Source organism: Coptis chinensis, chromosome 9, assembly GCF_015680905.1.
Source record: "Coptis chinensis isolate HL-2020 chromosome 9, ASM1568090v1, whole genome shotgun sequence".
Classification (NCBI taxonomy): Eukaryota; Viridiplantae; Streptophyta; class Magnoliopsida; order Ranunculales; family Ranunculaceae; genus Coptis; species Coptis chinensis.
In genome coordinates this window covers 76,642,491-76,663,104 of record NC_141464.1, presented here as the reverse complement: position 1 = coordinate 76,663,104, position 20,614 = coordinate 76,642,491, and the positions used below count along the sequence as shown (strand labels likewise).

General features: G+C 37.1%; 1 long non-coding RNA gene across 1 annotated transcript; it reads right to left on the bottom strand.

Moving 5' to 3' along the window:
• Positions 1-7,402: 7,402 nt before the first annotated feature.
• On the bottom strand, positions 7,403-9,569 carry LOC147478202 (uncharacterized). Its single transcript, XR_015209107.1, has 4 exons — positions 9,442-9,569; positions 9,216-9,336; positions 8,472-8,883; positions 7,403-7,630 (listed from the first exon to the last, which is right to left on the bottom strand). It is a non-coding gene; the product is annotated as an uncharacterized LOC147478202 (long non-coding RNA).
• Between the last annotated feature and the right edge of the window lie 11,045 nt (positions 9,570-20,614).

Genomic DNA, 20,614 nt, shown 5'->3' with positions numbered 1-20,614 from the left:
GTATATTTTTTGTTTATATATACTGATATAAATTTTTGATACTTTTTTTTTTTTTACTATTATAATTATAGGTATCACTATGTTACCACATATTAGTATAAATGACCATTTTCAGTTATCAAGTCATCGAGGGATCGGTTTCCTTATATTATGTTTGCTCTACCAGTTTTGTATCCAGATTTGATAGACATATTGACATTGTCTTTGTGTGTTTTTTTTTTAGATGGTTTAGGGTTTAGGGTTAGAATAGACATAGTCTCATGAGACTCATCAGTGGATATGTCAAAATGCTCATCTACATTCATACGTGGTAACGGAGGTCTACTAGGCAGGCTCTTGATATGTCAACTTCAAAAATATGTCCATACTCTTATGCAAAACTTAGATTTTAATTCAAATATTCAACTGAGTTGTGATATTTCTATTTATGATTTGATGTTTTCTATTTAGGCTCATCAAGCATAAACTTGGATGATAGTGTTCGTTCACAAAATGTTAACTTAAATTAGCAGCAGTGTATCCCCGCAAGTTCTTATTCATCTTAAAATCTGTTGTTTTAGTTGTATATTTTTTGTTTATATATACTGATATAAATTTTTGATACTTTTTTTTTTTACTGTTATAATTATAGGTATCACTATGTTACCACATATGAGTATAAATGACCATTTTCAGTTATGAAGTCATCGAGGGATCGGTTTCCTTATATTATGTTTGCTCTACCAGTTTTGTATCCAGATTTGATAGACATATTGACATTGTCTTTGTTTTTTTTTTTTTTTTGATGTTGACGTCTGCCCCAACACAGATGGTTTTAATGAAGAGATTAACAGTGTTGAAGGCGGTGATAGTGAATTTGCTAATGATATTTTTCATTCCTTATCAATATTGCATCCTACTGAGGAAGGTATACATATTTAACACTCTGTTATTTACTACTATTAGTATACTTTTCATTAATTTGACTAACCGAATACAAAATATCTGTTATTTTCTTCATTCAGCTGTTTTGTTTAGTCTTTTTACATTAACTTAGCTATTTATTGAGATGTTAAAATATGTTATGATTAATGATGATACGTCAATATTTAACCATGCTTTATCAGCTATAGATTGCTTTAATTTTGATTATCTTCTTTATTTTCATTTGCTTATATATGCATGTATAATATTTGTATTTATTATTGTATGTTTTCTGTTTAATAGATGTATCGTCCTCAGCAAACATAAACTTAAATGATACGGTTCGTTTACCGAATGTTCACTTCAATTATCATAATGAGTCCATGCATACAGGTTCTTATGCTTGTTAATTTGTATATTTTATTTATGTTTAGGGATCTAAATACAAACCTGTTAGAATAGACATAGTCTCATGAGACTCATCAGTGGATACGTCAAGATGCTCATTGATAAGCACCCAAAACTGTAATATTAAACCCCGAGAGACATAGCATTTTGGTCGATTATGTGTTTAATAATCATGTAATAATTATATTTTCGTACTTTTGCAGGTTTCCGCAATTAAAATAAATATAGTGATAAAATATGCATCGAAGTACGGGAATACGGGAATAATTGAAGTTTCCCACTCAACCCCCGTGAAACCCAACAAAGCCTGACTAGAGCCGAAGTTTCCAAAAGAACAAAACCAGTGCAGAACGGGTCCACATATAAAGAAGCAGCAAACTTCCGAAACTCAAATCGGATAAATCTAGATGCCGACGTTGGCTAGTGAAGCTGCCAAGTACAGGAATACGGGAATATTTGGAGTTTCCCACTCAACCCCCGTGAAGCCCAACAAAGCCTGACTAGAGCCGAAGTTTCCAAAAGAACAAAACCGGTCAGAAATGGGTCCACATATAAAGAAGCAAAAAACTTCGAAGCTCAAATCGGATAAATCTAGATGCCGACGTTGGCTAGTGAAGTTTGCCATAGCGACCCTCGGCTGACGAAACTCAAAGACAAGGACAAAAAGTCGTAAAAACGCCAAAATCAACGTAGTCACTGGACACACTAGGTGGATCCACTCTGCGGGCCCAAAAGGCATGATGAGTCAGCATAGGCAGGTGGCAAAGGATGGTTTCAATTTGATACCACCGGCAAGAGAGAAGACGCACCAATTCAAACCAGGTGGTTTGAATTGAAATGAGCTAACAAACAAAACCTTAAATCAGCAAAAAGACAAAACAAAATAGGTAAAAAACAAAACTTTGATTTTCAAAGTTTTGAACGACTCAATTAGCAAACAAACAATATCAAATTAAACGGTCTTCAGTCTCCAGCCTATATATATGAGGGGGTCGCCTTCATTATTACCCCTTCAGCATATTAATGCTTTAGTTTCCGCTTAGTTAGATTTTTCCTTCAGTACTTACATTCTGCCATTTCCATTCCAGCAGCTTAAATACTGTAAGTTATTTTACCCTTAATAACAGTCATTTCTTTTCTAGTTTAATTTCTGTCCTGCATTTATTTACTTAATGTATACAACAAGTTTTATTATTCCTTCTATGACCATGAGCTAATCCCCCCCCCCCCTCAGGGGGAGGGTTATGCTGCTCGTGTGAAAATCCGGATTGACTCGTTAATATTCTAAAATCATTACTTAGGAATTAGGCATAGATTTGATATCCGGTCCCAAAATGACTGAGACTGTACAAAGTTGGATCATTGATGCTCTCAGATAGTCGCTAGCGACTAAAATGTCTCGCTACGACTCTGCAGTGTCGACAAACTCTCCAATTTTTCCAGCTGATGTGAAATCGAGCCAGGAGCTGAAATAATATACCAGAGATGAGGTATTATTGAAACTCCTTATGCTAGTGAAATGCGACCTAGAGATGTGGGCATGCGCTAGGGATCAATACTCGACGTCGTCTCCGAAAACGAGACAAAGTAGAGATGTAGTGACTTGGTAATATAAACTGTTAAAAAAATGATTCTTGTATGAGCATGATTAACTCTCTCCCTGTTTCTCTATTTTTGTTTACCTACATATAATCGCCGTAGTAATTTATATTATTTGCATTACCGTTAATTTAATTAAAACCAACTAAAAAGAAACCTAAAAATCCTACTCACCAAAAGTTGTAATTCCAGTTGTGAACCTATCCGAGCCCTAAGGTTTGGACGATCCCTTACTCGACCTATCCTACCAAACCCACATGAGTAAGGTACTTGACTAAAACGTACGACTATACGGACGTTGGAATTTGGACTTTGGACTTGGGTCTTTGGACTTCGGACTTTGGACTGTGGACCTCGGACTTAAGAAAATAAGTAACTGAAAACCAATAAACGTTCGAATAAAAGAGCGTTTATCAAATGGCGCCGCTGCACGCCGAAGGACTCTGGACTTAACGTAATAACTGGAATACATCCATAAAAACCCCCTCCCCTACCTCCTCATCTTTTTAATTTTCATTTCTATTACAATACTAACGAGTTACGGAACAGTTTACCTTAACTTTTTCTACTAACAAATATTTGTGAACCAAGTTTTGTTTATTTTCATTAGCACAGTCTAAGTACTCCGTAGGAATTTGAAGTACTGAACAGACAAAAGAGTCTCGGACGAGACTGAATTAGTAGCACGCGAGACTAACCTGGAGTATCAACACTCCGGTTTTCAGGTACAGGCCACTTTCCTTTTCAGTACTCTTTTGGGCTCTTTGGTCCTATTTTTCTAGTAATAAGCTCGGGAGTAGTCGATCGCTATACGAGGAATCGCGGGATGCCAGGTTTCAAACTCTTAAACTCCTCAAACTTTGTCGAGGATATTATTTGCTATAACCTGTTTTACCTCGTATATTTGTATGTTGGCATGAGGACTCTGTGCATGTAAAGGTGGTTCGTCATTACATATTCACGTAACACAATTAATATGATTCGAATATATTTTGATATATGCGTAGCGTCAAACCACCTGCTTAGAATATTTTTGTATGTGTATATTACATCAATTCACGTACACGGTATTCAATTGCATGAGTTCGTTCTCAACATTCCCCTAGCTCACGTATAGGTAATATAGATTTGCATGGGTAGACTTTCTGCGTAAACTAGTATATGTTAGTTAGTTTCTATTTTGGCATCTATCGTTTTTAATTGCATATTTCGTAATCACGTCTCCATAATACACTAATTACGTAAATTAAAATATAAAAAAAATAAAAAATAATGAAATAATAAAATAATAAAAAATAATAGTAATTAAAAATTTCATCTAAATAACACCCCGCATAATACACCATCATAAATCATCATCCTATTCCATCAGTGCCTAGGAAACCTGAAAAAAATTGAGGTTGCCTAATTAAGGAACGTGTTAGCACGAACAACCTCCCTCAATTCTCTCAGGTGACCTGGCTGCTGGAATATTCACACGTTATCCTAGCTTCCCTGCTCGAGTTAGCAAAAGCTCAGGAAGACGTGCTTCAACTCCCTCCTTCCTAAATTCTAAACCTCCAGAGTCATTATTCGTTCCTTATGAGCCTTAAATTAAAATTTATATTTGTATGAGACTACGGTCTGGTAAACATAAGGAATTAGAACTTACATATCATCGTCGAAAATACAAGAAACAACTGTTTATGTTATCTCCTAGACATAGTCCCTCCTCCGTAAATCAACCTCGTCAAACATCTCCGTTGCCATTATCTCCTTTAATTATGGCTGAGGAAAATCTCACAGTCGAGAAACCCCTTTCGGATTTCTATACTGCCTTACAGGAAGGTCCTGCTTCCTGCATTAAACTCGATGCGATTGTAGGTGATTTTCGTATTCCGCCAAACATTTTCGGTTTGTTACCTGTTTACCATGGGTTAGACCATGAAAAACTGTACAATCATCTTCGTCGGATGTAACAAGTAGTCACCACTTTCCGCCATTCGACCGTTACCATCGAACAAGTCTTGCTTAGGTTGTTTCCCTTCACCTTAGCTGATAAAGCTTCAGTTTGGCTCGCCGGACAAGCGCCGCAATCCATTGACACATGGGCCAAACTTGTTCAAGCATTCATGATAAAGTTTTATACTCAGAATTGTGGAAATTTTTGATGTTTGGGGCATTGATTTTATGGGACCCTTCCCTATTTCTCAAGGTTTTCTATACATTTTAGTCGTTGTAGACTATGTGTCCAAATGGATTGAGGCACTTTCGCGTGATGTCGCTCAAATGACCATAAGACTGTCGTGAGATTTGTAAAAGAAAACATTTTCTCTCGTTTTGGTGTTCCCAAAGCTATCATCAGTGATGGGGGTACACATTTTTGTAACAAAATTTTTGGGTTTTTAATGAAGAAATATGGAGTTACTCACAAGGTTGCTACTCCATACCACCCACAAATGAGTGGCCAAGTGGAAGTCTCCAACAGAGAGATAAAGTCTATTATAGAGAAAAATGTCAACCCATCAAGAAAGGACTGGTCTCTCCGCTTATCGGATGCCTTGTGGGCATACCGAACAGCATTTAAGACACCTATAGGGATGTCTCCTTACCGCATTGTTTTTGGAAAACCTTGTCATCTGCCAGTTGAACTTGAGCATCGTGCCTTTTGGGCCATCAAAATCCTCAATTACAATATCATCGAGGCAGGCGAGAAGCGAAAACTGCAATTAAATGAGCTGGAGGAGATTCGGAGTGATGCTTATGATCTCTCAAAATCCTACAAAGCTAATATGAAAAAGAGTGCACGACAAGCACATTTTTTTATGTAAGGATTTCAAAATTGGCCAAAAAGTTTTATTGTCAACTCCAGTTACACATCTTTCCCCGGTAAATTGAAAACATGATGGTCCGGTCCTTTCATTGTGGTCGGTCACGTGAAACATTATGGGGCAATCTCTTTGCTTAATCCAAAAGATAACAGCGAATTTCAAGTCAATGGACAACGCCTAAAAACATTACCACAATTACGCCACCGGATGTTGAACGGACTCTTCTTCGAATCCGATAATACCGCATTAGATGTTTCATTTTTGGCGTACTCAATCTTGTTTCTATAGAGGGTACGCCATTTTGGTAGCCGGGCCATCTTCTATCTTATGATCTCCAGAGTTCTTTAAAGTGTGTGGTTGCAAGCGCCGGAACCTTAGTCCACGAAAACTCTTTTATAGAACTGAGTATAAATGTCTTATGCAACACGAGCAAACGTGTTTTTCGGTAAACAATGGGTACCTAAAATTTCACCTCCTTCCTTCTCTTCCCTTTTCTACTCTCTACCTCACGAACTTCAGCTAATCATTTGGTGTAAGTCTCACTCATCACGAATAGGGAATTGTCATAGTTCTTTTGCTCGTAAACGACGTGCGCGAAAGATGGGTTGGTGTATGCATTGCCAAACACCCTTCTGTCTAGGCTCTGACTTCCTATCCGATACTAGCCAGTTTAAGGTATACTTTTGTCTAACACCAGCTGCCCAGGATAATCTTCGTCGCCGCGCCGTTTCTCCCACAGGTTGGGATTCGTCTTGAGAATCTGACGTTAAAAGACTCGATTCGTCTTGAGAATCTGACGTTAAAAGACTCAACTCATCTTGAGGATCTAACGTTAAAAGACTCACCTTGTAAATATGTTTATATTGTTGCCTTTTCCCTTTGCATTAAGTTTTGCACATGGGATTCGTGTCAAACCTCAGATGTTGCATACTTGGAACACAAACGGGCAATGGATTCCACTAGACCAACCCTAGAATTGGTTACTTTGAGTCTCTTGGGGCGGTTTGAGGATAGCCGTATGTAATAAGGGCAATTTTAGTAGACCGTAGCGCGCACGGTCTAGGATGATATCGTCCTGCCCCTAACCCCATAATACATACACTACAAGAAATGGGATGTTTAACTACGAAAAAAAGTGTTGCTAAAAATTAGTAAATCGTCGCTGAAAAGTTTTGGCGACGTTTTTTGAATCGTCCCCAGACCGTCGCTAATGATATAGTCGACAAAGATATTTTCTGACGTTTTTTTGGCGTAGCCATATCCAACACTATTTGCGATGCTTTTAATGTGGCAAATACTACCAAATCGTCGCTAATGTTTCTGCTCATTTTCTACTATTAAACGTCGGAAAAGGTGCACCATATGCGACAGTTCAAATATCGTCAGTAAAAAGCTATCATTGACAATTTTAAGTGTCACAAATTGTTCATTCTTTTGAAAATTAAGCCCTTTTTACCAATGATTTTAATTGTCGCAAACAAATTTTGGCGACAGTAATTGCATGAATTTCACAATTTTTGTTTTCGGGCTTTTACGTCGTTTAGCCTTGTTTGGACTTTAGCAGAATCACCTATAGTTCTATGCCTTGATTAACCTAAACATTTGAAACTTCCATACAATTAATACAATAGAAAAGATTAACTACATAATAATATATATTAATCACCAAGACTTCCATACATTTAAGAATTAATAAAGAGTTGCATCATTCTTTACATAAATACATAAAGCTTTCAAGAGAGTTAAAATGACAAAATGAAACAAGATCCCACATCTAAAGCTTCTCGCGCTGATCTTTCTTGCTAGTTGAATGCCTCAGAAAATGCTAAAACATTGCAGGAGCACAAAATTGAATCTGGTACAAGCCGTCCTTACAAGGCCAAGCTTCAATGCTTAGAACACAAGTCCCTCTGCACAAGGTTAAGCAACTCTTAGAACACAAGCAACTCTTAGAACACAAGTCACAAAAAAATGTCAAGTCACTTTCTAATACGTATTAATAAAATAATAAGTATGGCAAAAGTTTTTAAAAAAAAGTCCAAAAATCACCAATATATTATGAACTAAACTTGATCTTCCTTCAAAGCAAAAGGATTACTTTGACAAAAGATGAAGACAAACCCCATAAGACAATACAATTACTAAGAAGCCCAAAATAGAAGTAAGAATGTAGTAGCTACCGTATGACATAATACAACTTTACAACTCACATATATATATAGAATAAAATCAAGTAAACTTAAAATGGATGCTTATGGTCTAAATAATCAAGTATTAATGGCTTCCCTTAAGTTTGGTGACCCAAAACATATAAACAGATAAAATTACCTAAGGTATAAGTATGGACATCATCCCTAGCCAGAGACAACCTAACATAATCCAAAATGTTCAACACCTAAAGCTACCAAACAAAAAAGACCAAGTATTCCAATTTTTTAATAGAAATTATAACCCAAAATAGAAACTGATTTTGCTCTAAGAAACTCCCACCCTTTTCACACTTAAGTTTCTATGATCATAGCTTCAGACAATGGGGTAAGTTGAAACTCAAAACACACAGATCCAATTCCAATAGTTTGTAGAACACAAAGAGATTCAACTAAGTAATTGAAGTGTTCCACAAACAAAACAACATGACACATGTCCCGTGAATGTTGAGAAAGATAGTAAACCAACATATAATAGTAGAAAACTTAAAATTCATACAGAAACAATGACCAGCATATATTATAGAAAATTTAGGATTTGTACCACAGTCAAGGATCATCTTGAAACTTCTACATGAGCAAATCTAATAAGCATTGTTGTTCCTTGATACTTGCTTGTTAAACATCCACGTTAAGGACCAGGTACCTTACCTAAGCACAAAGCAATAAACAACAATACATTTTAGGAATAATATAATACTATGAATACAAAGAAATGCAGGATAAACATACTGATTCGATGATTAAATAATACGTACATTATATCCATGCATAACAAATGCCAATAAGAATGAGAATAACAATGACAATATGATACCACCAATCCAACTATACTAAGATTGTTCATGTTTAGCATTTTAGCAATCCACTTTTTTTATTGTGCCTCCCCACCCCCTTTCACATTAAAGTATTTCTATCCTTTAGCCTTTGACTCAAATTTGCTACTCGTGTTGTGCCTACAAAACTCGAAATGAAATAGATTGAATAAGATTTATACACATTAACCATTTACCAATTAAATGCAGAACCAACTAATGTTCAACGCACAACATAACCAAATTGTCCCAAACACGATTCAGTGCACCACATCAAGAATTAGAAGCAACATTAAATAATCTTCTAAACAGCAACAACACACTTGCAAATTGAGAAACACAAAAACAATTATATATATTAAAGCAATATATCTACAATATATCAACTTGTATCTAAGGGTTAAGACTCCTATATGAACGGAAAACTCAAAACTCACTCTGAATTTTCTACAAACTAAAAGAATTTTGCTTACCTACCAAACTCTCCATTAGTAACAAACGACAAAAGAGAAAATTGTAATATTTTCTTCTGCTTCAGTTATGTTCCCATTCGATTTCCAGGAGATGAGTGAGTTTCTTCCAATGATAAATTTCCTGTACATGGAAGTGGAATCCACATAAAACATTTCACAAAAACCTTAACTTTACCGAAATGATAAGATAAAAATCAATCAATTGAACAATATAGATAAAAATTACCTTCATTCCTAGGCAAGTACGCACGCAATTGGGTTTCATTCCATTTCAGATGGCGCTAGGCATTGATGAAAGAGTGAGAGTGAGAAAGAGAGGGAGAGGGCAGGATGAGATCGTCTAATTTTTTTTAGGGTTAGTCCCTTTTCTTTTGTTTTTAATATATTTCACAAATAATAATTGCTAGCGAAACGAAATGTAGCTGAAGATAGACGGACAATGACGATATTCCAAAGCGTTGGCAATGCCATTTTACTAACGACGATATCTATCATGACCAAAATTTACAGCCTATTAACAACGCTTAAATCGTCGTAGAAGAGTTGGTTATAATTTTATAATATTTTGAAGTCCTATTTCTGACGAAAAGAACATCGCCAAAGTGGTAAGATTATCCTAAGACGAAAAATGTTTAGGGACGAAGAAAAGTATCGCTAATTGTATTCATTGGCTACATTTTTCTTGGCGTCGCAAATAGTTTTGTCGCTAAAGAAGGCATTTGTTGTAGTGATAGAGGTGAAGCCACAGTCTGGCTGGATTGGGTTCGCTCCAGAGCCGACATGACAGTTGTCTATGATTTAAGATGGTGACTCCCCTGGATATCCAGTGTTTTTCACGTATATCTCCCTTGTATGTAAATAAAACCTTTGTTTATAAATAAAACACTCTCCTTTAGTATAAAAAAAAAAAAAAAAAAAAAAAAAAAAAAAAAACAAAACAAAACAAAACAAAACAAAAATTGTGACTTTCAAGAAAGACTCATACAATTGGATAGCATTTTTCGTGCCGATCGTTTTGGTATCTCATTCGTCCAATTCGGAGTCCAAACGAGTCGTGGGTAAGCATTTAGATTTTTTAGGTTTAAATCGGGCTTTAGGCTTGATTTGGGCTTCGGGAAAAATTTTGGCCCAACCAAAATACCGATTTCTCGGTCCATTTAAACTCAAAAAACCGGAAAACACGCGTCACAAATACACCATTCTTCTTCCTAAAAAACCGGATCTTGCACCCTCTCGAATTAGTCTTGCACGAGACAGGCCCACACTAAAACCAGGTCTCGCGCGAGACCCTCACAGCTCCGACCAAGTTTTCCTTCCGTCAGAACCTCCCAATTCTTCCCCTCATCAGTAATCAATAACCATCCTCTCTCTAAGACCAGCAATGGCCGGAAACAGACGGATTTGTGTGGAAAGAAATTTTGGAAATTTGTTTGAAAATGGGATGTTTGCTCCGTTCTTTGATCACGAAATTCAATCTAGAGGATGGGAGAGTTTGTTATATGCCAATGGAGGGCTTTATTCCAAGGATTTGGTGATGAAATTCTACGACAATGGGAGCTTTAATGGCGACCATTTTTGGGTCACCGTCGAGGGTGTGCGCCCGCGAAGTCACACCTGTGTTGCTCTCCTCCCGATCACGGGTATTCCTCCTCGTCGACCACGCATTGACTCGGCAAAGCATCCGTGTACCCATGGACTTACGACCTAAATGCTCGACACGCTTAATCGAGGGAGAGTACAACATCGACGGAAATGCGCGTATCGGCTTCGGTCGCGATGAAACCAGCTAGCAATGACTCAATGGTCGGGATCAACGTCATTGGCACCTCGGCCTTCGGACATCAATAAGACCTTCCTCCACCTTCTCTCGATCCTCCAGAGCGAAAAGGGTAACTTCGCATTGTTACCTTTCTTTTTGATATTATCACACATGCCACTCTTAAGTCACCCTCTTGTCGCTCTAGTAACGCAAGTTATGATTAATCTGGGTTTTCATCCACCACCCCACTACTCCCTATACCACAATATGAGAATATGCTTGTCTTCAAGAAATGCATACAGACCCTTTGGGAACCCACAAAGACCTAGGGCTGCCGAAAGCACGCTTAGCGTAGGATCTTCTCACCCACCCTACTTTGATGAGACTGCCATGAGTAAGATCACCCAACCCATAGAGGCCTTTACATGCCGTGACCGATTGGTCCGAGAGACATGTACACTTTCGCCGGTATCGATGAGACATACCTTGGGCGAAGTTAAGGACGATATGACCACTTTCGCCACGAAGTCGATGATGCATAAATGGACGAATTCCAACAAGAAATGAGAGCTTCCATGACTGCATTTCGGGACAATATGCTTTACCGCCCGAACTAGTTCCAAATGAATGTTCATGGCGAGCCAAAGATCGATTCGTGCTCGGTGATGGATACTCTTGGTGATATCCAGGGAGCGCTTGGCCTCCACGGGAGCTCAGATTGCCGCGACGTCGCAGACTCCCGGTTCTTCTTCCTGCGAGCCCCGAGGATTACGCTCAAAGACTTTTGAGGATCATCGGTAGCTAGATTTATTTTTCCGGTCTTGTATAATATTTATATCAGATATTTTATTTACGTGTTTGCATTTTCCAGCTTAATAGTAGATGGTTCCTAAATATTTCTATCTTGATATATTAGCTATATCTAATATTATAGTATATAGGTAGGAACATATATTGGTAATAATAAATTATGTACATATATATAAATATATATTTTACATGTCATACTTAAACAACAAATTTTAACGTAACTAACACGTTCAGAAACCGATAATGAAATCGCATCAAAAAACGGTCAGAAAACGGTCATAAAACGGTCATGAACCACATCTAAAAAACGGTCAGAAAACGGTCATGACCACATCTAGAAAACGGTCAGAAAACAGCAATATTCTTTCTATAAATAAGTTCAACTCTTCCTCCATATTCACTCATTTCATATTCTTCCCTCTACACTTCTTATTCTAAAAACCGTTTTTGGATCACTCCAAGCTCAAGATTCATGGATGCACTAGAAAAGTTTGAGCAGCAGCAGATTGAATATGCTACTCAAGTCTTCATGCTCGGTTGTTTTATTATAGTCATGTTGTTCATGTGGCATATAGTTCTATTTAACATTTAGGTTTGTATTTAAGTCATCGTATCATTATGTTGTGTTTCCATACCGTTGTACGTTCTTACATCTTATTGTAATCGTATATCTACAGTTTCCTTGTCCTTCTACTTACGTTTTTCTAAAAAAAAAAAAAAGCACTCCTTGTCACATGCCCCATTCTTCTCATCCACACTACACCCACTTTTGCACATATCTTAGAAGATACACGTGGTCTAACTACCCTGTGACACCTCGAAACGTATCTTTTACATTTTCGGATGGGTGCCTATTTATAACAAGGATAGACACCTCAAAATTTTAATTTCCCTTTTTCCAAAATAATCTTTTTTCACCACTCCATCTTTAATGGCCCTCACTCGAAGTTTCGTGCCCGAGCAAAATTTTATGGAAAATTTCCAAAATGGTCTATTTCATCCTTTTTTTTACACTGAAATATTACGTCGAGGATGGTACCCTCTTTTACACCATAAGCAAGCATTTTATTCCAGAGAATTGGTCTTGTTATTTTATAAAAGCGGTTATTTCCAAAACGGACAATTCTTTGTCCGTGCTAACGGATGCGAACATGAATTAACTATGGAAATCATCTCTGAGGTACTTCAAATTCCTATTACAAACCAAGGAGTACACCTTCAGGATTCACCTTTCGATAATATCCGGCATCTTATGTTTGCAACTATCCTTCACGGCGAATACAACCGGAAAAACCGTATTGTTTATCAGAGATCTTTACAAAAGAACCAATTATATGTGATCCAATGGGTAGCTCATAATGTCCTAGGCACGTCTAAGACTTCCGAAATAACCAAACCCCTCCTCCATTTACTCTGGGTTTTGCAGAGTAACTGCAATGATTTTTGCATTATTAAATTTCTCTGGAATGCGATCGCACGTGCTAGGAAAACGGCAGCTCCTTTACCAACCATTGTGACACTTATCATGATACATTGGGGTTTTCTAGTACTTCTCCTCATACACCTCTTGAACGACTAACATTCTTACCATTCACTCAAGATGTAGGAACGGATTCGGAACCCGACGTTGCAAAGAACCATGTCGGTGCAGACCAAACGCGAAGATTGTTCCAATCGACAACATCTTTACTGAAAATGCATTATGCAACGTATTTAATCCAATGGAAGGGCTTCTCTTAATTCAACAAGGACTGATGACATTATTCAAACGCGTCGAACATTATTATCACCAAAATTTCTTGAATTTCGGGACTGCGGACAATAAACGAAGAGGAACAAGCACAATTCTTGCACGCCACCAAACCAGGTTCTTGGCAAATCACACTCTCATAATGGAGAACCACGCCGAGATTTACCGGGCGAGAAAGCAAAATGTTGCAACAGGCTGTTGCACGGATTGACGGCATAGAAAATCTTATAAACGGATCCCTCCCACAAAAGGATCCTCGCCGTTATTTGGGCCAATGAAACCATTTAAATTTTGCAATTCTATATTATTTATCATTTTCTTTTTAGTTTTTAATTTTCGTATGGTAATTTGTTTTTACTTAATTATTCTCATCATACTCTAATATTTGTTTATCCTTGTCTAAACAGGTCACAAGTTTTTCACACAATGGAAGCTCCAAAGATGATTCCGAACAATCTTTCCATTCATTCTTTGAATTCTCCGGCATATGGACATCTTTTTCGAGACTACATCACTCAAGTTGGTTGGAACTCTCTCATTCTACACCCGGAGCGGACATACTCCCCGTGTTTGGCAACTTATTTTTATGATAACATGGAAGATCTACCACCGTGTCCGGGGTTTCCCTTTGAATGGTTTTACACTACGTATTGGTAACACCACCCGACGCTTTTATGAGCCAACAAAGGCTATGGCTCTAGACCTTCCGCCTCTTCACCCGGATCTCCCCATTCAATACATGATAGAGAATGACCTTAATGACTATTCTAGGGAAGATTTTGCTTGCCCGGTATGACGATGGCCTTGCCCACGTCAAAGAACGCGTCTTAAGTTTTCCGGCCGATGGCCGGAATTCACTATTCCACTAACCAGTATGACCATGAATGTTGGAACTGCCATGTTATTTATTCTTCTCAACATCATGGGGGATTGGCATTTTTCCATTGCATCAAAATCAACATGTAAGACATTCCATGCATTGGCCCAGCAACATACCACCTTCGACATTACAGAACTAGTAATTGAGAATCTTAAGAAGGCACGGTCTTTTCGGCAACACTATATCACCCTGCCAGTTACAGCATGTAGGATAGTGAGGACGTACTTCCCTGAGTTTGCGGCCACCTTTCAGGACTGGGTAAAGGTCGACTCTATGTGTCCAACAAACAAGATAATTCGTTCTTTGCAATTTCGGACATGGACACGCCCTGCAAGGTATCTTAAGAAAGTTCGTTCTTTCCCTGATGATGATAAAATGATAGCTCATCTAGACAATGCAAAGAAGAGGAAGTGGAGTGAAGTCTGGAAAGCTATGATAGATTGGCGGGATGCAAAGGAATGGCATTTCTACAGGGACGAGGCAAGGAGGGACTATCCCCCAGTTCAAGGATGGGGCAATGTGAGTTGATACATGTACATATTTGTTTTACGTTTTGATGTGAAATAAATAAATAACCTAACAGTGTGCTACTCTAACAGTGTGCTTCTACTTTTATGATGTATAATATATAGTGTGTTACAATAAATTTATATGGAAGATGTCAGCTTTATTTTTGCTCAAAGCCTCTAAGGTATACTCTTTCTTCCTCTTAACACTTTGAGGACCAAGGTGTCCCAACTGTTTTTGGGTGGTGAGAACCTTTTGCAAAAATTAGGCATGCATAGTTGTATATAGTTTACTTAATGTCTAAATAAACGTTTAGTGACAAATTCTCGTTTCTCTTTCTATGATGAAAAATATTTAGAAATCTCCCCTAGCATCGAATCGGGACTTGTTCTTAGAAACTTAATTTAATACATTATGCAATAGTTTTTACATCTTTTCATGAGCATTTATGCACCGACTATCATTAAATGTACACACGGCCCGAAAGTTTCGGGACCCACGGTTAGACAACTTAGTTTCCATATCCTATAAGAATCTAACCAAAAGCCTCAAAATGTATGATATATGAGTAATGACACAGAGGAGTAGTTTTTCCGAATAGAGAAGTTCACACGTCTACTTACTTGATCACTACCCAAATCCTAGGCGAGAATTTAGGCCTTCTTTGGATCGATATAGCCAAAAATTCACACTTGTAAAAAAAAAAATAAATAAAAATAAAAAATAAATAAAAAATAAAAATTACCGCTAGTCGCCCCACTGAACCTTTCATTAATACTTTCTACTTCACCAAAAAAATCATTACCCATCTAGTAACCACAAATAAATAAGCCTACCTAGATGATGAGTATGAGAAATAGGATAAAGTGCAGAAAAATGAAGAGAAAAAACCTTGTCACAAATCAAAATCGGTTTACTGCTTTAAGAAAAGAAAAAAGAACAAAATAGAAATATGTTTCAAAAAATCAAAAGAAATGTCAAGGTTAGAATTCCCCAAAAAAAATCAATCAAATCAAAAGGGGAATACAAAAGCTTGAAAAATCCAAGTATGGAAACCCATGTTAGAAGCGGGGAAAGAAAATAAGGATTCTCTAAGATAAATATCTCAAGACCTTATTCTCTCATACTTATCATTTTTGAACTTTCCATTCCATTTTCTTCTACACTACCACCTAAGCCCCATAACACCTAATAAAGACCTCTAGCTTAATTAGGAATAGGATAGTGTGATAATAAGTAGTAGTTGTGACTTCTAACCTCGGCTCCTCTAACCGTCATTGAGTATGTGAGGAAACGTGTACCCACTTGCATTAATCGGAGATAGCAAAGCTTGAGTGGAAAAATAAGAGATAAATTGTGTTTCGACACATACCTGTGAGAACCTAATTAAGGACGCTATCCAAAGGATCCAGAAACGGCCCTGCTCGTACATTTCATTATTAGATTACTGCATGCATGCTCATACGTAGATGTTTCAATTATTGTATGTATATTAACTTGAATTTTGAAAGAATAAAATCCTTGTTTCCCCTGCTAGTGAGATGTCTAGATACCTGAGATTAATTAAGGAAACAAGTCTTTGTTACTGAGTCGTTGTAGTATAAATGAAGTTTGTGAGTATCTTCTCTGGAAAACTCTCACGAGGCTATAACTCGTCCACTAGGGAATTCCTAGTGGTTCAAGGCCTTGTTGCATACGGTCAATGCAACCGCACTCTGCGAAATGAGATTTAGCTTAGGAAAACACATTTTTGACCACTTATCATTTTAATGTCTCTTCTTTACTTGAGGACAAGCAAAGTGCTGTTTGGGGGTGGTGTGATAAGCACCCAAAACTGTAATATTAAACCCCGAGAGACATAGCATTTTGGTCGATTATGTGTTTAATAATCATGTAATAATTATATTTTCGTACTTTTGCAGGTTTCCGCAATTAAAATAAATATAGTGATAAAACATGCATCGGCACGGAATACGGAATAATTGAAGTTTCCCACTCAACCCCATGAAGCCCAACAAAGCCCGACTAGAGTTGAAGTTTCCAAAAGAACAAAAAACCGGTCTTGAATCGGGTCCACATATAAAGAAGCAAAGAAACTTCCGAAGCTCAAATCGGATAAATCTATATGCCGACGCTGGCTAGTGAAGCCGCCAAGTATAGGAATACGGGAATATTTGGAGTTTCCCACTCAACCCCGCGAAGCCCAACAAAGCCCGACTAGAGCGAAGTTTCCAAAAGAACAAAACCAAAGGTCAGAGGCGGGTCCACATATAAAGAAGCGAAAAACTTCCGGCTCAAATCGGATAAATCTAGATGCCGCGTTGGCTAGTGAAGCTGCCATAGCGACGAGGCGGCGAACTTAACTCAAGGACAAACAAAAAGTCGTAAAAACGCCAAAATCAGCGTAGCCACTGGACACACTAGGTGGATCCACTCTGCGGGCCCAGAAGGCATGATGAGTCAGCATAGGCAGGTGGCAAAGGATGGTTTCAATTTGATACCACCTGGCAAGAGAGAAGACACGTACCAATTCAAACCAGGTGGTTTGAATTGAAATGAGCTAACAAACAAAACCTTAAATCAGCAAAAAGACAAAACAAAATAGGTAAAAAACAAAACTTTGATTCTCAAAGTTTTGAACGACTCAATTAGCAAACAAACAACATCAAATTAAACGGTCTTCAGTCTCCAGCCTATATATATGAGGGGGTCGCCTTCATTATTACCCCTTCAGCATATTAATGTTTTAGCTTTCGCTTAGTTAGATTTTTCCTTCAGTACTTACATTCTGCCATTTCCATTCCAGCAGCTTAAATACTGTAAGTTATTTTACCCTTAATAACAGTCATTTCTTTTCTAGTTTAATTTCTGTCTTGCATTTATTTACTTAATGTATACAGAGTTTTATTATTCCTTCTATGACCATGAGCTAATCCCCCCCCCCTCAGGGGGAGGGTTATGCTGCTTGTGTGAAAATCCGGATTGACTCGTTAATATTCTAGAATCACTACTTAGGAATTAGGCATAGATTTGATATCCGGTCCCAAAATGACTGAGACTGTACAAAGTTGGATTGTTGATGCTCCAGGACAGTCTCGCGCGCGACTCTCTGGTGTCAGACAGCTCTCCAATTCATCCAGCTAATGTGAAATCGAGCCAGGAGCTGAAATAATATACCAGAGATAAGGTATTATTGAAACTCCTTATGCTAGTGAAATGCGACCTAGATATGTGGGCATGTGCTAGGGATCAATACTCGACGTCGTCTCCAAAAACGAGACGAAGTAGAGATGTAGTGACTTGGTAATATAAACTGTTAAAAAAATGATTCTTGCATGAGCATGATTAACTCTCTCCCTGTTTCTCTATTTTTGTTTACCTACATATAATCGCCGTAGTAATTTACATTATTTGTATTACCGTTAATTTAATTAAAACCAACTAAAAAAAAACCTAAAAATCCTACTCACCAAAAGTTGTAATTCCAGTTGTGAACCTATCCGAGCCCTAAGGTTTGGACGATCTCTTGCTCGACCTATCCTACCAAACCCACGTGAGTAAGGTACTTGACTAAAACGTACGACTATACGGACGTTGGAATTTGGACTTTGGACTTGGGTCTTTTGACTTCGGACTTTGGACTGTGGACCTCGGACTTAAGAAAATAAGTAACTGAAAACCAATAAACGTTCGAATAAAAGAGTGTTTATCACTCATCTACATTCATATGTGGTAACGGAGTGATACCTATAATTTTTCAATTTCATATTATTTATACATATACATATCAGGGGTTATATTATTCATTCCTAAGAAGTTATCGGCGTCATAGTTATGATAACCGCCCAAGAAATTATGTAGATTCCTTTACTAGACAGGCTCTTGATATGCCAACTTCAAAAATATGTCCATCTCATGCCTACAGGTTCTTATGCATGTTAATTTGTATATTTTTATTTATGGTTAGGGATCTAAATACAAACCTATTAGAATAGACATAGTCTCATGAGACTCATCAGTGGATACGTCAAGATGCTCATCTACATTCATGTGGTAACGGAGTGATACCTATAATTTTTCAATTTTATATTATTTATACATATACATATCAGGGGTTATATTATTCATTCCTAAGAAGTTATCGGCGTCATAGTTATGATAACCGCCCAAGAAATTATGTAGATTCCTCTACTAGGCAGGCTCTTGATATGCCAACTTAAAAAATATGTCCATCTCATGCCTACAGGTTCTTATGCATGTTAAATTGTATATTTTTATTTATGTTTAGGGATCTAAATACAAACCTGTTAGAATAGACATAGTCTCATGAGACTCATCAGTGGATATGTCAAGATGCTCATCTACATTCATACGTGGTAACGGAGTGATACTTATAATTTTTCAATTTCATATTATTTATACATATAGATATCAGGGGTTATATTATTCATTCCTACGAAGCTATCGGCGTCATAGTTATGATAACCGCCCAAGAAATTATGTAGATTACTCTACTAGGCAAGCTCTTGATATGCCAACTTCAAAAATATGTCCATACTCTTATGCAAAATTTAGATTTTAATTCAAATGTTCAACTGAGTTGTGATATTTCTATTTATGATTTGATGTTTTCTATTTAGGCTCATCAAACATAAACTCGGATGATAGTGTTCGTTCACAAAATGTTAACTTAAATTAGCAGCAGTGTATCCCTGCAAGTTCTTATTCATCTTAGAATCTATTGTTTTAGTTTTATATTTTTTGTTTATATATACTGATAAAAAATTTTGATACTTTTTTTTTTTTTTACTATTATAATTATAGGTATCACTATGTTACTACATATGAGTATAAATGACCATTTTCAGTTATCAAGTCATCGAGGGATCGGTTTCCTTAGATTATGTTTGCTCTACCAGTTTTGTATCCAGATTTGATAGACATATTGACATTGTCTTTGTGTTTTTTTTTATGTAATATTGTTTATCAATTTCATATTTGCAGCTCAGAGATCATATTGTTCAATTCCATCCAGTTATCCCCGTCGTGGTTATCATAACCGTGCCAGGAATTATGTCGATTCCTTTGCTATGCAATCTTTTCAATTGCCACCTTCAAGAATATGTCCTCACTGTTCTGCAAAACTGTTTGCTCATGAAACATCAGAACTTTGTTGCTTAAATGGTAAAGTATCTTTACCTTCAACCCCTATTCCAAATGAGTTATTAGATCTGTTCAAGAAAAATTGCCAACAAGCAGTTGATTTTAGGCAGAATATTCGATCATATAATCATGTGCATGCTTTTACTTCTATGGGTGTTAATATAGATGAAAACTTGGCAAGTGGTCAAAATGGTATCTACACATATCGTGCTAAAGGATCTATATATCACAGAATTGGAGATCTATTACCACAAGAGGGACAGAAACTGATAAACGTTAAAATTGATAGTTTACCTACGAAATGAACTATGAACTCAAAACGTAAGTAAACTAGCACTATTTGCGTGTCTATATTTATCAAGGTTTCTACTCTCAATTCTATCGAAATAGAGTGGAGTAACAAATTTGTTCCACTCCTAGTTCTCTAGCATGGAATGTTTTCTAGTCTAATTAATCGGTCTTAAGTCTAATGAGAGCTTTAATGGGGGTGTTATACTACGATACAATATGAAATTGATTATGTTGAATTT